Below are 9,665 nucleotides of genomic sequence, written 5' to 3' on the forward strand. Positions count from 1 at the left end.
TCTTCTCCCATTCTGTCGGATGCCTTTTAGTTTTGCTGATTGTTTCCTTCCCTGTGCAGAATCTTTTTATTTTGATGAGGTCCCAGTAGTTCATTTTTGCTTTTGTTTCCCTTGCCTCTGACGTGTTGAGTAAGAAGTTGCTTTGGCGAAGGTCGAAGAGGTTTTTGCCTGCTTTCTCCTCGAGGATTTTGATGGCTTCCTGTCTTACATTTAGGTCTTTCATCCATTTTCTGTTTATTTTTTTTTTTTTGTATGGTGTAAGAAAGTGGTCCAGGTTCATTTTTCCACAGGTCGCTGTCCAGTTTTCCCAGCACCACTTGCTGAAGAGACTGTCTTTATTCCATTGGATATTCTTTCCTTCTTTGTCAAAGATTAGTTGGCCATACGTTTGTGGGTCCATTTCTGGGTTCTCTATTCTGTTCCATTGATCTGAGTGTTCTGGTGCCAGTACCATACTGTCTTGATGATTACAGCTTTGTAGTATAGCTTGAAGTCTGGGATTGTGATGCCTCCTGCTTTGGTTTTCTTTTTCAAGATTGCTTTGGCTATTTGGGGTCTTTTCTGGTTCCACACAAATTTTAGGATTATTTGTTCTAACTCTGTGAAGAATGCTGGTGTTATTTTGATAGGGATTACATTGAATATGTAAATTGCTTTGGGTAGTATCAACATTTTAACAATATTTGTTCTTCCTATCCAGGAGCATGGAATCTTTGTCCATTTTTTGTGTCTTCTTCAATTTCTTTCATAAGCTTCCTATAGTTTTCAGTGTATAGATTTTTCACCTCTTTGGTTAGGTTTATTCCTAGGTATTTTATTGTTTTTTGTGCAACTTTAAATGGGATCAATTCCTTGATTTCTCTGTCACTTCATTGTTGGTGTATAGGAATGCAACCGATTTCTGTGTGTTGATTTTATATCCTGCAACTTTTCTGAATTCATGAATCAATTCTAGCAGTTTTTTGGTGGAATCTTTTGGGTTTTCCATATAGAGTATCATGTCATCTGCAAAGAGAGAAAGTTTGACCTCCTCCTGGCCGATTTGGATGCCTTTTATTTCCTTGTATTGTATGATTGCAGAGGCTAAGACTTCCAATACTATGTTGAATAACAGTGGTGAGAGTGGACATCCCTGTCTTGTTCCTGATCTTAAGGGGAAAGCCCTCACTTTTTCCCCATTGGGATGATATTAGCATTGGGTCGTTCATATATGGCTTTTATGATCTCGAGGTATGCTCCTTCTATCCCTACTTTCTTGAGAGTTTTTTATCAAGAGAGGATGTTGTATTTTGTCAAATGCTTTCACTGTATATTGAGAGGATCATGTGGTTCTTGTCCTTTTATTGATATGATGAATCACATTTATTGTTTTATAGAAATTGAACCAGCCCTGCATCCCAGGTATAAATCCCACTGGGTCATGATGAACAGTTTTTTAATGTATTGGTGGATCTGGTTGGCTAATATCTTGTTGAGGATCTTTGCATCCATGTTCATCAGGGTAATTTGCTATAGTTCTCCTTTTTAGTGGGGTCTCTGTCTGGTTTGGAATCAAGGTAATGCTGGTTTCATAGAATGAGTTTGGAAGTTTTCCTTCCATTTCTATTTTTTGGAACAGTTTCAAGAGAATAGGTGTTAACTCTTCCTTAAATGCTTGGTAGAATTCCCCTGGAAAGCCATCTGGCCCTGGACTCTTGTTTTTTGGGAGATTTTTGATTACAAATTCGATTTCCTTACTGGTTATGGGTATGTTCAAATTTTCTATTTCTTCCTGTTTCAGTTTTGGTAGTGTATATGTTTCTAGGAATTTGTCCATTCCTTCCCGATTGCCCATTTTATTGGAATATGATGGCTCCTAATATTCTCTTATTATTGTTTTTATTTCTGTTGCGTTGGTTGTGATCTCTCCTCTTTCATTCTTGATTTTATTTATTTGGGTCCTTTCCTTTTTCATTTTGAACAGACTGGCTAGTGGTTTATCAATTTTGTTAATTCTTTCAAAGAGCCAGCTTCTGGTTTCATTGATCTGTTCGACTGGTTTTTTTTGGTTTCAATAGCATTAATTTCTGCTCTAATTTTTATTATTTCCTGTCTTCGGCTGGTTTTGGGTTTTATTTGCTGTTCTTTTTCCAGCTCCTTAAGGCGTAAGGTTAGGTTGTGTATCTGAGATCTTTCTTCCTTCTTTAGGAAGACCTGGGTTGCTATATACTTCCCTCTTATGACTGCCTTTGCTGCATCCAAAGGTTTTGGGCTCTGGTGTTATCATTTTCATTGATTTCCATATACTTTTTAATTTCCTCTTTAACTGCTTGGTTAGCCCATTCATTCTTTAGTAAGATGTTCTTTAGTCTCCAAGTATTTGTTAACTTTTCCAATTTTTTCTTGTGGTTGACTTCAAGTTTCATAGTGTTGTGGTCTGAAAATATGCATGGTATGATCTCGATCATTTTGTACTTGCTGAGGGCTAATTTGTGTCCCAGTGTGTGGTCTGTTCTGGAGAATGTTCCATGTGCAGTAGATAAGGATATATATTCCACTGGTTTAGGACGGAATGTTCTGAATATATCTGAAGTCCATCTGGTCCAGTGTGTCATTCAAAGCCATTGTTTCATTGTTAATTTTTGATTACATGATCTGTCAATTGCTGTGAGTGACGTGTTGAAGTCTCCTACTATTATGGTGTTAGTATCGATGAGTTTCTTTATGTTTGTGATTAATTCATTTAAATATTTGGGTGCCTCTACATTTGGTGCATAAATGTTTACAATTGTTAGCTCTTCTTGGTGGATAGACCCCTTTATTATGATATAATTCCCTTCTTCATCACTTGATACAGTCTTTATTTAAAGTCTAGATTGTCTGATATAAGTATTGCTAGTCCGGCTTTCTTTTGTTGACCATTAGCATGATAGATGTTTCTCCATCCCCTTACTTTAAATCTGAAGGTGCCTTTAGGTCTAAAGTGGGTCTCTTGTAAATAGCATGTAGATGGATCTTGTTTTCTTATCCATTCTGTTACACTGTGTCTTTTAATTGGAGCATTTAGTCTATTGACATTTAGAGTGAGTACTGAAAGATATGAACTTATTGCTTGTAGAGTTGGAGTTTCTGTGGTGTTCTCTGGTCCTTTCTACTCTTTTTTGGTTTTGGTATTTATTTACTTATTTATTTATTTATTTATTTATTCATTCATCTTTTCTCCACTCAGAGAGTCTCCCTTAAAATTTCTTGCAGGGCAGGTTTAGGGGTCACAGTCTCCTTTAATTTTTGTTTGGGCGACTTTTTAATCTCTCCTATTTTGAACGGCAGACTTGCTGGATAAAGAATTCTTGGCTGCATATTTTTCTGATTCAGCACATTGAATATATCCTGCCACTACTTTCTGGCCTGCCAAGTTTCTGTGGATAGGTCTGCTGCAAACCTGATCTGTCTTCCCTTGTAGGTTAGGGACTTTTTTTTCCCTTGCTGCTTTCATGATTCTCTCCTTGCCTGAGCATTTTGTGAATTTGACTATGATATGCCTTGTTGATGGTCGGTTTTTGTTGAATCTGATGGGGGTCCTCTGTGCTTCCTGGATTTTGATGTCTGTGTCTTTCCCAAGTTAGGAAAGTTTTCTGCTATGATTTGCTCACATAACCCATCTACCGCTATTTTTCTCTCTTCCTCTTCTGGGACCCCTATAATTCTGATGTTGTTCCTTTTTAATGAGTCACTGATTTCTCTAATTCTTAAATTGTGCTCTTTTGCCTTAATCTCCCTCTTTATTCTGCTTCATTATTCTCTATAAGTTTGTCCTCTGTATTGCTGATTCTCTGTTCTGCCTCACCCATCCTTGAGACAGTGGCTTCCATTCAAGATTGCAGCTCAGTTTTAGCATTTTTTATTTCATCCTGACTTTTACTTCTTTTATCTCTGCAGAAAGGGATTCTAATCTATTTGACTCCAGCTAGTATTCTTATTATCATGATTCTAAATTCTGGTTCAGATATCTTGCTTGTATCTGTGTTGGTTAAATCCCTGGCTGTCGTTTCTTTGTGCTCTTTCTTTTGGGGTGAATTCCTTTGTTTCATCATTTGATGTGAGGAAAGGAATTAATGAGGTAAAAATTTTAAAGTTAAAAAAATAAAATTAAACAAATATTAAAATTAAAAATACACACAAAAAAATCAAATAATTATGCTAGATGTTTGGTGTCTTTTGGTATGGGGCTTGATAGATTAGAGAAAAAGAGGAAAGAAAGAAAAAAAAAGGAAATCATTGGACAATTTGAAAAAAATGAATACACAGAAGTAGACTAAAATGAAATGATGAAAGTAAAATAGAATTTGAAAAATTTACACAAAAGTAAAAAATATAGTAGAAAAAAATTAAAGAAAAATATTTTCAATAAAAATTGAAATTAAAAATGAGTTTTTTCTCTTTCTGCATTCAAGAAAAAGAAAATAGGTGAAAAAGAGAAAAAAGAAAACAACAACATAAAAGAAAGTTGACTAGATGGACTGGTGAACAGACTGAAATACAACTGAAATCACTTCATTTTCCCCTAGAAGTCAAACTATGTAGCACTGTATAGTTCATAAACTAAGCAGGCGGAGAGACTTGTGTTCTTGAAGAGTGAGGTTGGCCCAGTTGGGCAAGGCTTAGTGTAACAGCTCTTTTCTCCACTAGATGGCGCTGCTAGCCTACTGGGGTGGATTGTTCTGGATCTCACAGGTGCGTATGCGCATGCATGGGAGCGGTGAAAATGGCATCACCCAGCTACCCAGTCTCTAGTCAGAACCCTGTTCTCCCTGATCAGCAGTTGTGCACCCGTCCTTTGTCTTTGGCTTCCATCCACTCCCTGCTTTTACACAGTCCATGACCAAGCCCCAGGCAGCACCTCCCTTTTGAGTTTTGTCTCAGATGTGGCTGTTTTTCTGACACCTTACTTCTGAGGAACTGCAGCTTTGACCCGTTCTGCCCCTCTGTAGGAGGGTCTCACCAAGCAATGGCTAGGTGCTAGCCACACCCAGGAACGTTTGTGGGACCATGCTGCTCCCAATGCCCAGAGACTGTGGCCGGGTCAGCCTACCCCAGAAAAAGTACATGAGATAGTGTAGCAGCAGCATTTCAGGGATTATGGAAAATCACAACACACATCTGGCACCAGGCTTCACCCCCAACGACCTTGTTCCAGCACCAGCAAATGTGGTTGTTTTCCCAGGTCCACTGGAGCCTTCCCTTTGGGGGACCCACACAGACTCTGCCAGGTGTCCTCCCAGCAAGGGAACCAGCTCTCCCCATGTGGCCCTAAGACGTCCGGACTCCACTCTGTTACTGGGGATTCACCCTTCCCACCAGAGCACCACCAGGTATTGAGCTGTGGAGTTGCAGACTTTGCGCTCCCCTTGTTTACAGTCTTAATGGAATTTAAACCCTCTCCTTTCTCCTTTTCCACTTTTTAGTTCAGTCCCTGCGTCTGTTTCCACTTTTCCACTTTCTCTCCAGCTGCTTTTGGGGAGGGGTGCTTTTCCCATACTCTCCCCCCATCTCCGTCCTCATGCAAAAGTGGCTCCCTGCCCGCTGTGGCTTCTCTCTCCCCCAGTTCAACTCTCTGTGCCATGTACCTGCTGAGTTCTGTGGTTCAGGTTGTGCAGATTGTTGTGTTAATCCTCAGATCAGTTTTCTAGATGTGCAGGGTGGTTTAATGTTGGTATGGCTGTGTTTCATGGATGCAAGACACACAAAAAACTTCAATGCTGTTCTACCAATTTGGTTCCTCTCTCAAAATAAAAAAAAAATTTTTTTTAAAGATACCAATATCCTTTTGATGAACTCTAAAATTAACGTAACTGCAGTATAAATACCTTAAGTTTCCCCCTTCCCTTTTGGTTCCTTGAGCTTAGTATATTGATCAGAAAGTTTGTTTGGAAAAACAAACCAGAATTAATAGCCAGAAAAATTAAAAATAAATATAAAATCAGTGGTATATGGGGGTGAAGGGTGAGGTATGGGTTGCCTTTGCAGATAGAACATATTGTGAAAGCCCTGCAATTAAAATAGTGTTGTGTTAGCTCATGAACAGATAAATCCCTAAAGCAGAAAAAAGTCCCACTTGAATATAGACCTTTACTATTTGATAAAGATGGCATCTCAAATGATGGGGAAAAGATGGAGGTTTTAATAAGTGGTTTGTGCCACCTGGATAGCTTAATGCAAAACAACAAAATTGAAACTAGTCTTAAATCGCCTGTATCTGTGTGTGTTCAGTGATTAGCTCTGTTGCCATCATCCAGTGTGTTCTATTAGGTGGATTGTCACATCTAGCCCTCTTTGATGTGGCCAGCCTATCTTTTGTCCAATCTTACTGACCTTGTTCAGCTCTAGTGCTGATCCTGACCTCAATCAGTTGGAACAGGTAAATATATATTATAAATATAGGTAAATATATTATATATGTTACATAATATATATAATATATTTACATCCAGTTATCAATTTGCATGCCATTATAAAATATGTACAATTTTTTTAAATTTACTTTTCTTAAAAAGCACTGTTTATTCTAGCCACAAAAGCTTTTAAGATCCTCTCTTAGAGCCAGTCAAGTATAATTTAATGAAATTACATGATTATTAATGTATATTACATGTAATGCACATATTCAAAGGGAATGGTATAAGTGATTATTTTAAAAAATAAGTGTTCCTTGTTTCAGACTTTCCATTTCAAATCTCATTGATCTTGCAAGTCTTTTGCAACTGACTTTCCTTTACATAGTTCATTTGGCTTGGAATCTGATGAAAGAATTCTGACTTCTTGATAAGCGCTTGGAATAAGCCTCTGTTGTTATGGGAAAGTATCCAAAATTTATGGATCAGTAATCTAATCCAGACTGGCAACTCCCATGGAATGAACTGAATTTCCCTTTGATTGTATTCACTGTCTCACATGGCACACCTGGTCACAAGCCCAATTTGCCACTTCAGCCTACTCTTCAAAATCACCTTTACTGGCCGGGCTCCTCCCTTTCACGGAGCAACCAATTTTCCACGTCTGTACTGATAAGTTGGATGACACGAACCTTGGTGTAAAATGCCATGTCTGGTAGTTTTTGTAGTTCAGTGTCTTCCTTCTGTACCACAGATTCCATGCTTTTTTAAACAGATAAGAATTAATATGGAATGCAATTTGATGCCACAGAAAATGGTGAGTCCCATCTCTTATATGATAGTGTATATATGAAGTAGTCTTTGCTGGGAACAGTGTCATAAAGTTCAAAAGAGATATAACTTTAGGAAGAATAGAAGAAATGTTCTTTCAATCATTTTAGAAAATGTACTGAGAAATAGGTAGGGAATATGATAATACCAGATAAAAACTTTGAACTTTTGAGGTCCTAGGAAGATTTTCAAGGTAGTAGAAAAAGTCACAATGATAATAGATTTTAGTCTCAACTCTTTCAGTTTTGTGACTTTGAACCAATAACTTTAATTTCCCAGTTTATATCACTGAAAGATTGGTGCAGGTAACTGTTAACAGCCTTTCAAAATCTGACTTTGGTTAATCTAAACCTTGATACCAAAGACTGGATTTTCAAGTGACTAAACCTAACTCACTTTGATGTGAGGTATATAGGAAAGCCTCCCTTAAAAAATCTGCCTACCTTATACTCTGTGTCTGAAAATATATTTACTATCTTTTTTATCATGAAAGCTGTTTAGTTATTAGGAGAAATGATTTTTTAAGGCTTATCAACCTATGAATCCATACTACTTAGAATAAACGTTGCTCTCTAATAATGCAAGAAAGGGACACAAATGGACAAGAGTGCTTTAAAAAGAGGAGAAAGAAACCATTTCCTACTTTGAAATCAATCTTCAATCAGTTTTTTAAAAAAATAAATATCAATCAACCTCCTGGTGAATTTTTAATATGCTTTTCCCTTTGATTCTCATGGGTATTGCTAAACAAGAAGCTCAGGGGAGAAAAATCCACTTGATTAAAAAATTGCTGGGGTGCCTGGGTGGCGCAGTCGGTTGAGCGTCGGACTTCAGCCAGGTCACGATCTCGCGGTCCGTGAGTTCGAGCCCCGCGTCAGGCTCTGGGCTGATGGCTCGGAGCCTGGAGCCTGTTTCCGATTCTGTGTCTCCCTCTCTCTCTGCCCCTCCCCCGTTCATGCTCTGTCTCTCTCTGTCCCAAAAATAAATAAAAAACGTTGAAAAAAAAATTGCCTTTGACGGAAGAGATGGTAGCAACATTATCCTCTTTAGATTTCTGATCTTCAGAAACAATTGTGTTACATGAAGTTCATAAGGTGTTCAGATCAAAACCAGATATATGTGCTATGGTGAAGGGCTATATATGTTAAGACATGCAACTATATCTTATGGAAATATAATGCAAATGGAAGAAAAATGAATGATGTATTGTGATGTAATATTTGTATATCCATCTATCCTGGCATTTCTGCATATGTATCAACAAAGTTCTGTAAAGAGCTGTAGAATATTGAACATGTATATATATATGCAGGTAGTGTAAAAAAAGTCCAAAGGAAGCATAACTTCAAGAAAATATAGATACGTTCCTCACCCAATTATAGAACTCTTACTGATAAAGAGGCAGAAGTTGTGATTATACAACATAAAAACTTCAAACTTTTGGATCCAAGGAAGATTCTCAGGGTAGGAGAGAACGTTTGCAGTAGCTCATCCTAGAAAGAGCGGGTTACATTTGACCTCATGAAATCAGTACCGGTCTCACAACAGATGTGAGCTGAAAGTGTGGAAAATAAATAAATAAATAAAGACGCCAGCCAACTCCAACTGCAGGGGGGGGTCATTTTTACAGGCAGAAAGTAATTATCCACATGGAAGTTAGCCAGGACACCAGAGAGAGGGTGAATATTCCTACCCTGTCTCAAAATTCTGTGGGATTTTTAATGAACACAAATGGTCATGACCTTGAGTTTTATGTTCCATCCACAAGAAGAACTTCTTAACAGCAGTGCTGGGGTGTTCCCTCCCTCGACCCCTGCTGTGGGGCACTGATTCAGAACCAAGGATTAAGAAGTCTGTGAATGCCATGAGGATAATGAGGACCCCTGCAAAAATTATTTGGTTCAATTAAGTGACTGATTTTACAGGATAGTAACAGTGTTTTTTGGCTGCTAGTAGCAAACTGCAAAACTGCTCAATGAATTTCTATAGAGGAATTTAGTATTTTGATGACGAAGTGATGACCATTCATAAGCACTTGATACTGCTTCTGCTGCCACTTGGAACCACTCTCCCGTTCTCCCCAGCACCAGTTTGCTTTTGTTCATTAGTCATACCCTCCCTGCCTTGGTCTAATTTTGCACACATGTGTTTGATTTGTGATGAATCGATGACAGATTAGCCAGATTGCAAATCATAATTGAGCAGAGGTCCATGTAATGTAAATCACACAGGCCAGCATCTACTTCTTTTTGCCAAGGCGCAGCCTTGGAAGTTGCCAGATAAAATGACAGCCCTCAGTTTGAATACCAAGCATCATTGATGAGATGATAGACTTTCCCAGAGCTTCTTAACATGAACCAAATTCTGACTCTGTGGCTATAGCTCACAAATTACCAAAACCAAAAAGCCTCTAGGACATTGCTATAATGAAACTGTAAGGCAGAGATGGGAAAGTAACTATCA

The sequence above is a fragment of the Panthera uncia genome, chromosome C2, assembly GCF_023721935.1.
Source record: "Panthera uncia isolate 11264 chromosome C2, Puncia_PCG_1.0, whole genome shotgun sequence".
Taxonomy (NCBI): domain Eukaryota; kingdom Metazoa; phylum Chordata; class Mammalia; order Carnivora; family Felidae; genus Panthera; species Panthera uncia.